The sequence below is a fragment of the Prionailurus bengalensis genome, chromosome B1 (assembly GCF_016509475.1).
Source record: "Prionailurus bengalensis isolate Pbe53 chromosome B1, Fcat_Pben_1.1_paternal_pri, whole genome shotgun sequence".
Classification (NCBI taxonomy): Eukaryota; Metazoa; Chordata; class Mammalia; order Carnivora; family Felidae; genus Prionailurus; species Prionailurus bengalensis.
Window position 1 is genome coordinate 49,124,789 of NC_057344.1, and position 15,092 is coordinate 49,139,880.

General features: G+C 37.7%; 1 non-coding gene across 1 annotated transcript; it reads right to left on the bottom strand.

The window, feature by feature from the left end:
• Window positions 1–4,799: 4,799 nt before the first annotated feature.
• On the bottom strand, window positions 4,800–4,903 carry LOC122479238. The gene has a single exon (XR_006296302.1). It is a non-coding gene; the product is annotated as a U6 spliceosomal RNA (small nuclear RNA).
• Window positions 4,904–15,092: the final 10,189 nt, after the last annotated feature.

A 15,092-nucleotide genomic window follows, 5' to 3' on the forward strand; every position in this document is an offset into this window, starting at 1 on the left:
AAATAGACCCAGAGGAGACGCGAGCAGGGAGCTGACAAACATGGTGGGATCACGCCGTGCTTTCCAGCAGCGCTGGGCTGGGGCTGGGGAGGGCCTGGAGGGACGCTGAGCAGCCTCCCAGGGGATTGCTTGACCTGCAGAAGCACAGGTTATTTGTTTTCCTTGCCATCACCTACCCGGTCCTTTTGTTTTCTTTTGCACACTTCAAAGTGCAAGGCTCTGTGTTTGATGTGGTGGGAGATGTTACAGAGGTTAGGGCAGTGCTCTTAGCAGGGACAACCACCCAGGAGGCCCTAGAAATGCAGGCTGCAGGCTTCCACTGCCCGCTTCAGAATCACAGAGGGGGCAGCACAGGGAGGAGTGAGGGGGAGAAATCCCCAGGGAATTCTGGTGTGTGTGTGTGTGTGTGTGTGTGCGCGCCCCCCCCCCCCCAAAGAAAATTTGAGAACCACAAGTGTAAGAGAGAAAGCAAACTGTGTTCTTTAAAATTTGTGTGCAGTATCTCGGGGCGCCTGGGTGGCTCGGTCCACTGAGCGTCGAACTTTCGCTCAGGTCATAATCTCACGGCTTGTGAGTTCCAGCCCTGTATCAGGCCCGCTGCGGTCAGCACAGAACCCGCTTCAGACCCTCTCCTCCACTGGCTCTCTGCCCCTTCCCTGCTTGTGCCCTGTCTCGCCAAAAATAAATAAAACATTTAAAAACTAATAAAATAAAATAAAATTGGTGTATAGTATCTCATCCAATTCTCACAAACTGAAAGTATTTTCATTTTATAGGTCAGAAAACAAGGCTGAGAAAAGTAAAGTAATTCACTCAAGGCCATGTAGAAGTTATATGGATTTGAACCCAGAATGTATGGAAGCCAGCTATGGTGAGGTGCTTCTTACAGAAGGATAGGATTGGGGGTTTAGTTGGGCCTGTGCTTTGCACCTGAGAAAGCTGAGGTCCTCAGAAACAGATTTGTTCAAGGACTCAGAGCAAGCTATTGACACAGGTGTAACAAGGCGCCAATCTCAGGGCCTGCCGGGCTTCTCTGGCCCAGTTGCCTTGTCACTAAACATGTGACAAGGCACATATTTAGGATTAGGGATTAGGAAGAGCAATACAGGGGTTAGAGACAGGAGCATAATCTCTGCTGTGAAAGCTGGGAACTTTACAAAGGAAGCCAGGTGCCCACCAAACTCCCAATGGTCTTTTCCCTAAGTCTAATATGGGCACCCAACTAAATCCTCTGGGGTGAGGCACAAACTATTAAGTATTAAAATGTCTACTACCTGTGTTTCATCTATTCTAAGTCATGCTTCCTTTCCACACAATCAGATCTGACATGAAGTCAGCCAGAAAGTTTGGAATGACCTAGAATATGATTTGAAAATAAATTTATGTTCATTATCTTTAATGCTAAACAGTGCCCTACATGCAATTATGCCTGGAGACATTAGGCAACAATAGAAACATGAAAAATTCTATACAAACTCTTTCAGAAAATAGAAGAGGAGGGAACGGTTGCTAACTCATTCTATGAATCCAGCATTATCTTGATAACAAAACCTAATCCATATTACAGGAAAAGAAAATCATAAGAAAAGAAAACTACAGATCAATATCCTTAGAATATAGTAGCAAAATTTCTTTAAAAATTTTTTTTTAATTTTAGAGAGAGAGAGAGCACAAGCAGGGGAGAAGGGCAGAGGAAGAGAGAGAGAGAGAGAGAGAGAAAGAATCTTTTTTTTTTTTTTTTTGAGAGAAAGAATCTTAAGAAGGCTCCCATGCTTAGCATAGAGCCCAACAGGCGGCTCAATCCCATGACCCTGAGATCATAATCTGAGCCGAAATCAAGAGTCAGAGGTTCAACTGACTGAGCCACCTAGGCACCCCTAGAAGTGAAATTTCTTAACAAAATTTTAGCAAACTGAATCCAACAATATATATGAAGGTAATATATCAAAAATGTGTTTTATCTCAGAAATACAAAGTTGTTTTAACACTCAAAATCAAGATAATTCGCCACATTAATAGAAAATAAGATAATATGATTCTCTCTATAGATGCAGAAAAAGCATTTGAAAAAATCCAAAATTTATATATTAGAAAAACCTCACCACACACTAGGAATAGATTGAGCCTTTCTCAATCTGTTATAAAACATCCTAAAACAAACAACCTAGAGTTAACATCATTCTTAATGATACAAGGCTTAATGCTTTCCCCTAAGACCAGAAAAGAGTCAATGATGTATGTATGCTTTTACCACTTTGAGTTAACCATGTATTGACAATCCTATCCAATGCAATAACGGAAGTAAAAGATAAAAGAAGATGCCAGATTGAAAAGGAAGAAGTAAAACTGTCTTTATTTGAGGACAGTGATTGACTAGGTAAAGAATACTAAGGATTTGCCAAAAAAAAAAAAAAATGACTCAGCAATGAGTAAACAAAATTGAGAACACAAGGTCAATAAACAAATATCAATTGTATTTCTATACACTAGCAAGGCACAGCTAGAAGTTGGAATGAAAAACTGTAATACAATGATATAAAAAATGTGAAATACTTAGTAAAACATTTGGCAAAGACCTGAGATTTACAAAACAGAAAATCACATTGCTGTGAGAACTTAAGGAAGACCTAAATAACTGTAGATAAATACAATGTTCATGGATCAGAAGACTCAATATTGTTACAATATGAGTTTACTCCATATTGATATATAGATTGAATGTAATCCTAATAAAAAAAATCCCATCAGGAATTTTTAAAGAAATAGATAAACTTACTCTAAAATTTGCTTGGAAATGCAAAGGACCTAGAAAAGCCCAAACTTTTTTAAAACTATTTTTTTAATGTTTATTTATTTTGAGAGTGAGAGACAGAGCATGAGCAGGGGAAGGGCAGACAGAGAGGGAGAGAGAGAAGCCCAAGCAGGCTCTGCACTGTCAGCACACAGACGGATGCAGGGCTGAAACCTACAAACCATGGGATTATGACCAGAGCTGAAACCAAGAGTCAGATGCTCACCCAACTGAGCCACCCAGGTACCCCAGAGCCAAAACTATGTTTTTTATAATATTTTGTTTCTAGGATAGAGACCCAACTTTTTTTTTTTTAATTTTTTTTTCAACATTTTTATTTATTTTTGGGACAGAGAGAGACAGAGCATGAACGGGGGAGGGGCAGAGAGAGAGGGAGACACAGAATCGGAAACAGGCTCCAGGCTCCGAACCATCAGCCCAGAGCCTGACGTGGGGGCTCGAACTCCCGGACCGCGAGATCGTGACCTGGCTGAAGTCGGACACTTAACCGACTGCGCCACCCAGGCGCCCCAAAACTATGTTTTTTAAAAAAGAAGAAAGTAGGGGTGCCTGAGTGGCTCAGTCAGTTGAGCATCCAGCTTTGGCTTTGGCTCAGGTCATGATTTCACAGTTCATGGGTTCAAATACCCCAACAGGCTCTGTGCTGACTATTTGGAGCTTGGAGCCTGCTTCAGATTCTGTGTCTTCTCTCTCTGTCCCTCCCCTGCTCACTCGCTCTCTCTCAAAAATTGAATAAACATTAAAAAATTAATTTTTTTAAATTAGAAAAATAGAAGAAAGTAGAAAGACATACTACCTGATTTCAAGATGTACAAAGCTATAGTAATCAAGATAGTGTGGTATTTGTATAGAGATAGACTCATAGATCAATGGGACAGAATAGAGAGTTCAGAAATAGATCCACTTATATATTGTCTGTTGATTTTCAACAAGATTGCCAAAGCAATTCAATGAAGAAAGAATAATCTTTATAAAAAGCAGTACTGGAACAATAGTATAATGATATACAAAATATGAATCTTGGCCCTTACCTCTTAACATACACAAAAATTAACTCAAAATGGATTATAGACCTAATTGTAAAAGCTAAAGTATAAAACATCAAAAAACAACATATAAAAATTTTAGAATAGTGAGTTAGGCAACAGTTTCTTAAATATGATATTAAAAGTATGTCAACATGTAAAAGCATACAAACACGGACTATGAAAGAGATTTTCATATAAACAAAGCTGAGCAGGTTTATAACCAGTACACCTGCACAAAAAAGAAATATTAAGGGAATATCTTTAGGCTGAAAGGAGATTATACCAGTTACAAACTTAAGTTTCACACACAACACTCTTTTACCCAATGAAAGAAACAATAAGTGTTAAGTTTAAGGATATAAAATACTTTTTCTTTTTATTTCTTGATTTCCTTAAAAGAAAATTTATTGTCAAAGGGATAATCACCACAGTGCATTGTGAAGTTATTACATACAAAAAAGGAAAATGAATGATAACAGTGGCACAATGAAAGGGAGGTAGATAAGTGGAAAGTTCTTACATCATATGTGAACAAAAATAACATTAATTCAAGGTAGGATAAGGAAGAAAGTATAGTGTAACTCTTACAGCAACCACTAAAAAATAAAGCCAAGAGGTAGAACAGAAAAGCAAATAGAAGAGGTAAAATGAAATACTAAAAATACTTAATTGAGCTAAAAATAGATGGAAAAGAGGAGTAAATGAACACAAAAAAACAGGACAAATAAAAACCCAAAAAGAAAGATATGGGCTTTAAAAAATTATATAATAATTACATTATATATAAGTGAACTAAATACTCAAATTAAAAGGCAGAGAATGTCAAACTAGACTTAAAAAAAAATGTAAGACCTAATGATACACTGTGTGAAAGAGATGCTTCTAATGCCACACTTTTTCTTTTCTTTCTTTTCTTTTTCTTTTCTTTTCTTTTCTTTTCTTTCTTTTCTTTTTTCTTTTCTTTTTCTGGAAGCTTCACAAATTTGCATGCCATCCTTGCACAGGGCCCATGCTAATCTCTGTGTCGTTCCAATTTTAGTATATGTGCTGCTGAAGTGAACACTTTAATGCCACACTTCTAATTATATAGGTCAGAGAAAAAACATCACAAAGAAAATTAGAAAATTTTTTTAACTAGTATTGAAAATATAACATACCAAAATTTGTCAGATGCAGATAAAGTAGTTCTTAGGAAAAAAAATAAAATAGAGCTTAAATGACTATATAAGTGGGGCACCTGGGTGGCTCATTCAGTTGAGCGTCTGACTTTGGCAGAGACCATCATCTTACAGGTTCATGAGTTTGAGCCCTGCATCGGGCTCTCTACTATCTGCCTGCTTCAGATCCTCTGTTTCCCTCTCTCTGCTCCTCCCTTGTGCTCTCATGCTCTCTCTCTCTCAAAAATAAACATTTAAATGACTATATAAAAAAAGAAAAGCAATTTTTAAATCATTGATTTATGTTTCTGCTTTGAGAAACTAGAAAGAGAAACAAATGTTAACACAGAATAAGATACAGAGAGACAACTAAAAAAGCCAAAATCAATTAAAAAAAAGACAAACGACAAGGAAATTAACACAGCCAAAAGTTAGTTCTTTGAAAATATGAATAAAACTGATATACTCTTAACTAAATTTTCAAGAAAAACAAAGGAAGAACAAATAAATTAACAATATCAGGAATGAAAGAGGGGACATCACTATGGATCCTGCAGAGTGAAAGATAATAAAGTAATATTATGAACCAAGTTATACTACCAAATTCAACAACCTAAGTGAAATGAAAAAATTTCTTGAAAGACAAAAATTACAGAAGCTAATACAAAAATAATAGAAAAGTCTCCATAGTCTTAAGTGCATTTTAAAAACTGAATTCAGAATTAAAAACCTTTTCCTAAGAAAATTTATTTTAAACATTTACAAAATAAATAGCAATCTTACACAAACTCTTTCAAAAGGTAAGGAGGGAATGAGTAAAGTGCAAGAAGATAAAATCATAGACCAATGATCTTCATGAATATAAATGCAAAAATTCTTAACAAATTGAATGAGGGTACTAGCAAATCAAATCTAGTCATATATAAAAAAGATAATTCATCATGACTAAGCAGGTTTTGTCACAGTAATGCTAGGTAGTTTAACACTTTGAAAATCAATTAATATGGTTCATCATTTATACAGAAGAATAAAGGAGAAAAATCATTTGGTCATCTCAACAGATGCAAAACAATTGTAACAATTCAATGTTTTCTAATTAAAAGTCTCAGTAGACTTAGGAATCAAAGGAAACTTCAAACTTTGATAAAGTTGTCTTATGAAAATCTTTCGATTAACATCATATTTAAATGTTAAATACCAAATGCTTTCTCTCTAAAATCAAGAACAAGGCAAAGGTATGGACATACCACTTGCATTCAACATTGTACTGGAGATCTTAGCCAGTGAAATAAGGCAAAGAAAGAAAATATAAAGACGGGGAAAGAAGTAAAATTGTTTCTATCTACGAACAAAATAATGGTACATGTAGAAATTCCTAAGGAATCTATTCAAAAGCAAACCTTACTTTTACCAAAAAACAACTTATCAAGATCAAAGGATACAAGAGCAATACATAAAAATCAATCATTTGTCTATACACTAGCTACAAAAAAAAAAGAAAAAGGAAATTAAAAAAATATCACAATAGCATGAAAGAACATAAGATAATTGGGAATAACTTTTACAAAATTTGTATGAAATCTGTGTGTATAAAATGACAAAACGTTGCTGAGAGAAATTTTAAAAGACCAGAATAAATGGAGAGATATACACGTTCACAGATTGAAAGACTTAATAGTGGACATTCTCCCCAACTGATCTATAGTTAATGCAATCTCAAAGTTCCTGCATGTCTTTGTTATAGAAATTGAAAGACGGATACTAAAATGTATATGGCAATATAAATGACATAGAATAGCAAAAAAGAAAAAAAATTCTTGAAAAAAAAAAAGAACCAATTTGGAGGACTTACATAGCCTGATTTCAGTAATGACTATGAAGATTTAGTATTCAAGATAGTATGGTACAGTCACAAAGATGAACAGACAAGTGTAACAGAAACAGAGTCAGAAATTAGCTCAACATTAATTAGCCCATTGATGTTTTTGTTTTGTTTTGTTTTGTTTTGTTTTGCTTTGTTTTGTTTTACAAAGGAACCAAAAGAAGTCAATGAGAAAAAGAAAGATTCTTCAAAAATGGTGCTAGGACAATTGGAAATCATAAGGAAAAAGTGTATCTTGACCCCTAGCTCATATTACTCATAAAAATTAATTCAAGATAAATGAAGGCCTAAATACAAATGTTAAAATTATAGCACTTCTAGGAGCACCTGGGAGGCTCAGTCACTTCAGTGTCCGACTCAATCTCAGCTCAGGTCTTCATCTCAGGGTCATGAGTTCAAGCTCTGTGTTGGGCTCTGCGCTGGGCATAAAGACTTACTTAAAAAAAAAAAATTATAGTGCTTCTAGAATAAACGCAGAAAAATACCTTCATGATCTTTGGGTGGCAAAGATTTCTCAGCTAAAACAAGAAAAGCATTAACCATAAGAGAAACATGTGATAAATTTCATAAAAATTAAAACCTTCACACCATGAGATCCAGTTAAGTATATGATCAGATATGTTACACACTGGGAGAAAACATTTGACAAGTAATTTATAAATAGAATATATAAATACCTCTTGCAACTCAGTAATAAGACAAATAACCCATATAAATGGGTGAAATGTTTGAACGGACTTCACAAGAGACATTTATTAGTGCACAAGAAGATGGTCAACATCATTAGTGATCAGGGAGATATAAATCAAAACCACAATGAGATACCACCACAAACCTATTAGAATAGCTAAAATTAAAAAGACTGACCAAGTGCTGGTGAGGATGCGGTGAGGATGAAACGCTCATATACCACTGGCAGGAATGTAAAATAATACAACCACTTTGGAAAACAGTTTGGTAGTTTCTTAAAAAGTTAGACATAGGGGCGCCTGGGTGGCTCAGTCGGTTAAGTGACTGACTTCGGCTCAGGTCATGATTTCATGGTCTGTGAGTTCGAGCCCCGCGTCGGGCTCTGTGCTGACAGCTTAGAGCCTGGAGCCTGTTTCAGATTCTGTGTCTCCCTCTCTCTGACCCTCCCCCATTCATGCTCTGTCTCTCTCTGTCTCAAAAATAAATAAACGTTAAAAAAAAAAATTTTTTTTAAAAGTTAGACATACATTTATCATATGATTCAGTCATTCCACTCCTAGGAATTTATCCCAAAGAAATAAAAACATATATCAAAAAATAAATTTATTCATAATAGCCAAAAAGTAAAAACAACCCAATGTCCACCATCAGGAGAATGTATAAAATCCATACAATGGAATGCCCCCTCAGCAATGAAAAGGGAAATGTTATATTGGACACAAAAATATGAGTGAATCTTAAAATAATTATGCTGAGAGTCACCTGGGTGGTTCAGTTGGTTAAGCATCTGACTTCGGCTCAGGTCCTGATCTCATGGTTGGTGAGTTCAAGCCCCGCTTTGGGTTCTGTGCTGACAGCTCAGAGCCTGGAGCCTGCTTCAGATTCTGCGTCTCCCTCTCTCTCTCTGCCTCTCCCCTTCTCATGCTTTGTCTCTGTCTCTCAAAAATGAAAAAAGTGTAAAAATTTTTTTTAATAAAAAAAATTATGCTGAGTGAAAGAAGCCACCCATAAAAAAGAATACATAGTGATGATTCTATTTATATGAAATTCTAGAACAGGCAAAACAAATAAAAAAATGATAGATGTAAGATTCGTGGTTACTGGGGCAGAAGTGGAGAGTAATCAACCAGAAAGGGGCATGAGAGTTTTCTGAGGTGACAGAATTGTCCCTATCTTGATTAGGGATGGTGATTACACAGGTGTGTACATTTGTTAAAACTCAAGAAATTATACACTTAAAATGTGTGCATGTAAAGTATACATCAATAAACTTGATTTTAATTTTTTAAAACATTTATTTTTGAAAGAGTGGGGGGAGGGAAAGAGGGGCAGAAAAGAGGGAGACAGAGGATCCAAAGCAAGGTCTGTGCTGTGTGGGGCTGGAACCCACAACCGTGAGATCATGATCTGAGCTGAAATCAAGAGTCAGCCGCTTAACTGACTGAGCCACCCAGGTGCCCCAAAATTGATTTTAAAAAACAACTAGGATACCATATTTTACACACTAGAAGAATTAAAATGGAAAAGACAAATATCCAGCTATAGTGAGAATGTTCGTGTTGGGACTGTATGGTAGAACCTCTTTGGAAAACCAGTTTGGCAATTTCTTATAAAGGTAAATATGCACTCACCCTATGACTCAACACTTCACTTCCATTCCTAGGTATTTACCCAAGAGAAACAAAAACATATTCCACAAAAAGACTTGTACAAAAACATTCACAGCAGCTTTCATCATAATTGCCCCAAACTGGAAATAGGCCAAATATCCACCAACAGAGGAATGGATAAATTGTTAATTTTTGTGCAATGGAATATGAACTACTCCAAAGAAGATGGGGAAGAAGGGGAGGGGGGAGAGGTTGAAGAGGAAGAAAAAAAGCAACAACCAAAATGTATAAGCAATACATTAAAAAAAAACAGTCAAAAATACTATATTGAAGAAAAGTAACACACAAAAGAGCATATACAGTATGATTCCATTTATGTTAAATTAGGGGGAGGCAAAGCCATCCTATGACGCTAGAGAACAGAGTGGTTGCTGCCTCAGGGTGTGCAGGGGAAAAGCAGGAATTGATGGAGAGACCATAAGACAAGTTTCTGCTCTCATGGAAAAATGGTCTGTGTCCTGACAGCTGTGTGACTTCTCCAGATGTATGCATTTAGGGAAACGCATCGAACTATGCACATAATCTATGCGTTTCACTGAAGGAATGTGAAGTAGCACTCAATTTTTAAAAATTATTTTAAGAAATAGAAATTTACTTCCAAAAGCTCATGAGTCAAAAAAGAAAAAATAAAACTTACATTGAAATAGACATAGCAAGTATTTTTAAGCTGCTTTATTATGAAAAGTCTCATAATAAAATCTCAGAACCTGAGGAGTGTAGTTGGGCAGTACTTGAAGAGAAAATTAATGGTCTTAAATACTTACATTAGAAGAAGAAAGGCTAAAGTTAATAAGCTATGTGTCCAACTTGTAAAGTCTGAAGTCCACCAGAACACACATAAAGTCGAAGGAAGGAAATAATAAAGGCCTAAAATTAATGACATGAGAAAAAGAAAGTTTTGAATGGAGAGGACAGACAAAGCCAAAAGTTAGTTCTTTTAAAAGACTAATACAATTGATAAGCTATATGCAGTATTGATCAAGAAAAATGAAAGCATCAATAAAAGACATTGAGAATAAATAAGACAACATTAAATGGAATTGCCATGAACATTTAGTCACGATACATTTGAAAGCTTTGATGGACCAAACAAATTCATCGGAAAATGTAAGTCATCAAAACTGACTCAAGAAGTAGAAAACCTGAATATTCTGAGACCATTAGAGATGTTGGATCAGTGGTTTAAAATATTCCCCCAAAGAAAACACCAGGCTCATGCAGAAAGACTTAGAGGCAAATTCTACCAAAACATTCAAAGACAGCTCTAATCCAACACAAATTCCTCCAGAGAACAGATGAAATAGGGAGACTTCCCCAAATTTATCCCATGAGGATAGAAAAGCTTGTTACAAAAATCAGAAAAGGAAATAGATGAATAGATGCAGAAAAATCATTTAGTAAATAAGGCATCCATAAGATGCCTTATTTATCTCATTCTATGTGATAAGAGAAGAAATCTTATCAAACTAGGGAACTTTTAAATCTAAAATGTAGAATCTACCAAAAAAGTCCACAGCAAACATCCTTCCTAAAGGTGAAAAATGGAAACTCTTCCCTTTAAGAAAACCAGACATCACACACCTCCTGACATGATGTAATAGAAAGTACACAGCACCACCTATTAAGTAGATTTGCCAAAATAAAGAAAAGAAAATTGCCCCTAGTTGTAATCAAGCCTCTAGATCTATCTTCCAGTTTGCCCACAGCATCTCCAAAGAGAGAAACATGTTAACACCATCTTCATGATCTTGAACCGTCAACCTAGAATGACTCATTTTTTCAGCAAATAAATGGCATGGGAAAAGTAGCGTGGAGATGTTATAGATCAAAAGAGACGTTAACAAAAAATAACGTAAAAGTTTATTCAAGAGAGAGGCTTAAATATATCAATCAAATGCAATGTTTGGACTTGGGATTTTAATTCAAACAAATCATTTTATAAAGAATTTTTGAGAAAATCACAGAAATTTGAACACAGATTTGTTATTATATTAAGAAATTATTAAGTGTAATAATGTATTGTGATTACTGGGGCACCTGGGTGGCTCAGTTGGTTAAGCGTCTGCCTTTGGCTCAGGTCACGATCTCACAGTTGGTGAGTTTGAGTCCTGCACCGGGTTCAGTGCTGTCGGCGAGGAGCCCACTTAGCATCCTCTGTCCCCCACCCCCCTGCCTCTCCCGAGCTTGCTCACTCTCTAAAATAAATGAACATTAAGAAAATAATGTATTGTGATTGCTTTAAAAAAAAAAAACTCTATGTTAAAGATACATGCCTTGATGGGGCCCTTGGGTGGCTCAGTAGGTTAAGCTCCGCTCAGGTCACGATCTCACTGTCCGTGAGTTCGAGCCCCACTTCGGGGCTGACTGCTCAGAATCTGGAGCCTGTTTCAGATTTTGTGTCTCCCTCTCTCTCTGACCCTCCCCAGTTCATGCTCTGTCTCTCCCTGTCTCAAAAATAAATAAAACGTTAAAAAAAAATTTAAAAAAAAAGATACATGCCTTGAAATATTTAGAGCTGAAATGATTCGATGTCTGGGATTTGCTTTAAAGTATGCCATGAGATAAGATTAAAAAAAATTGGCAAAACATTAACAATTATAAAATTGGGTGATGAGTGATACATGGGTACATGGGGGTACATCATCTAGTCTCTTGGCCTTTGATGGAAACCCTCTGTAATAACGACATAAAAGACAAATAGCGATGATGGTGGTGGTGGCCACAACAACAAATATTATTTTGAAAACAAAACAAAGAAGGCAATAGGCCCTCCTCCTCCTTCACCATCGTGGGGCCTCCCAGGGAGACCAGGCTGCTAGTTAAACTATCTCCAGCCCATCTCCATGGCTTTTGCTTACACCATTTCTTCCTCGCAGAGTTCCCTTTTCACTTGTCTTTGCAGACATAAGCCCTGACTTCCCGCAAGCCCAGCTCCCAATGTACCTATGGCAGATATCTGCTGTAGTTACTGAATCCCCACCCACTCTTCTTCAAGTAACAACACCCATCCATCTTTTCCTTGGGATAAACACTTCATGTGGTTCAAAGTTGACCCCACCACCCCCCCACATCCCCCCAGCGACAGACCAATGACTCAGGTCTGACCAGTGGGAATACCACTGCTCTGTCCACTCTCATTGCAGGAATGGACATGTTACCCAGGCAGGGCCAATTAGCCAAAGAATGTCAGCCTCCACGTTTTTGCTGAAAATATTAGAAAAGAAGTGCTTTCTCTTTTTATGGGGTAGCTAGGTCAGCAGACTGAAAGCTTGGAGGGGCTGTGGCCATGTCCCTAACGGGAGGGGATCTTACCTAAGAAGCCACTATAAGAAAGCAGAGACTCAGAGACTCAGAGCCTGGTGACAATTATAATCCCTATATATAGCCACACCTCCTCCCCTCCATCTTCTAGTACATTAATTAATAAAATGCCTGTGTGTGTGTGTGTGTGTGTGTGTGTGTGTGCATGCACAAAAGAGAGAGAATGCAATACATTCTGTTCGGGATCAAGAACAAGGGTGCCTGCTGCTATCACCACTTGTCCTCAACGTTGAACTGGAGGTCCTATACATTTCATTAAAGTAAGAAAAAGAAACAAATGGTACAAGGCATATAGTGCATATGGTGCCTGAGATATTTTTTGTCTTTTACGTCTAATGAAGTGTTCATTTAGTCAAAATCCTTTATTTTGCCATTGGCCTTCTACCATGAACTGAATAGCCAGCCTGCCGCATGATTACATACCCGCCAGTCTGCCGAACTGGCAGTGACCGAACCAGTCAATCAGAAAAGAACTGAATATCAGAAGCAGTGCCTGAAACGAGTGTGTCTGGGCAGCATGAAAGGATCCCGAGAGAGAAATTTGCTAAACCGGTTCTGGAAGTTCTGACCAATGTGAGGTTGATAATGCACTGAGCCATGTCTCATTTATATCTCGTCATCGTCCTACATCACGGAAGAGGGATTCAGGTAGGTCGGGCAGGCTTCCCAGGGCCCTGTCCTTGGAAACAAAAGTCCTATTGTGTTTGGATGTGAGTGTTCAGGCACTGAGAAGACACTAAATTGCTCTAGAATCTATGTTTGGGAGTAAACTTGTCCAGTCATCTCAGGGCCTCAGGGCCTCAGGGCATTGGGACAAGGGCGGGCCTAGATGTGCTCTCTCAGCTCTGCTCAAGGTGAACCAGACAGACTCTGGGTGGACTCCTAAGGGATCCCAAGGAACCTCTAAGACCAAACTGGACCAGAAAGCTGATTGAGGTTATTTATCATGAAGGACCCATACTTCTAGACATCCTTCCCCTTTATCCAGAGAGATACAACCTTTCCCAGTATTAGGGAACCTGAAAGGCTCACCAAAAGCTTCTCAGTTACTTTGGAATTGCCAGCACCTTGCTAAGCTTGACTCCATGTATGTCCAAGGACGTTTACTGTCCAGTATGGAATAGCAAGAGACTAGAAATTAACCTGAATTCCCATTACTATGAGACTAAATTGTGAGACATCTATAACATGAAATTATGTGGTCGTTAAAAAGTAATAAGGCAGTCCTCTGTGAACTGATTAAGAATAATTTCCAAAATATATTTTAAAAGGTAAAATTTATAAAAAGTGAAGTGCAAAAGAACATATACATTATGCTATCATTTGTGTGAAAAATATAAATATGTACATTGCTGTTTTTAAATGCTGCGAATGTCTTTGGAAGGATCTATAAAAGCCTGATGATATAAGCCTCTGGAAAGGGGAGCTCAGGTAGGGGGCAACAGAGGCAGGAGGGAAATCTGCCTTTCCCTGTAAATTCTTTTGCACCTTTTGGACTTTGTGAATATGTTAAGCAATTGTTTTTATTTTAAAACATAAAAAAGTAAAGAAGCTTCCCAAAGCAAGGAATATTTTTACATTTAATCCAGACTGGGGAGACTTCAGCAAATCATCAGTAGGCCTGTGAGAGTGCAGCCTTCCAAGGACCACATAGTTGAATCTCCCAGCTCAGTTTCTCTCCCTTGGCCAGAGGAGCAGAATCTGAGATTCTTATTTCCCTTTACTTTTTTTTGCTTTTTCAAACTCTCAACCCCTTCCTTTCTTCTTGCACTTGTCATGACATCATGATTCATTTCAATATTTCATGGCACGCTAACATTTCCAACCAGACCACTCATTCATCCTGATTATAAATGATGTTGGCACCCCTTGCTGAGAGGAGGGGAGCCTGATTGCACTCACCTGGTTCCTGTCAATCCACACGTGAATGACTTCTGGGAAGGCTCTCGGTCTCCTACATTAATCCTGCCCCCTGTGGATTCCTGTAAGTTTCAATGCCACACTCACCTGGTTCCTGTCACTCTACATATGAGTGGCTTCTGGGAAGGCTGTCTGCTGCATTAAATCTACCCCCTGTGGATTCCTGTAAATTTCAGGGCTGAATGGCCCTTTTGTCCCCTGAGGTTCTATTCTTCCCGCTGACCTCATCCTCAATCCTTTCTCCTCCTAGACCTTGGACTCATTCCCTTGTGAGTCCTATGATTCCCTTCCTGTAGTTTTCAATTATTTTAATCTCTGATCTCCTCCCCACCCTTCTCATTCTCCTCTGCCTGATCACAAAGCCTCCCAGATCACACAAGTTTCTGATGGAGATTATAACACAAGACCCCTAATATCTGACAATTTCCATCCAGGTAATGCTGGACCATTCCGACTTCATGAATTAGGGAACTGCCTGCTTTTTGACCAAATTTATTAACAGACACCTTTCTGGGTAGAAAGTATTGCATAGTGAAGGGATTCCTAAAAAATAAGTGTAAGAATCCATACTTCACAAAGTAGTAGAGCAGATTAAATGAATTTTGTATGTAA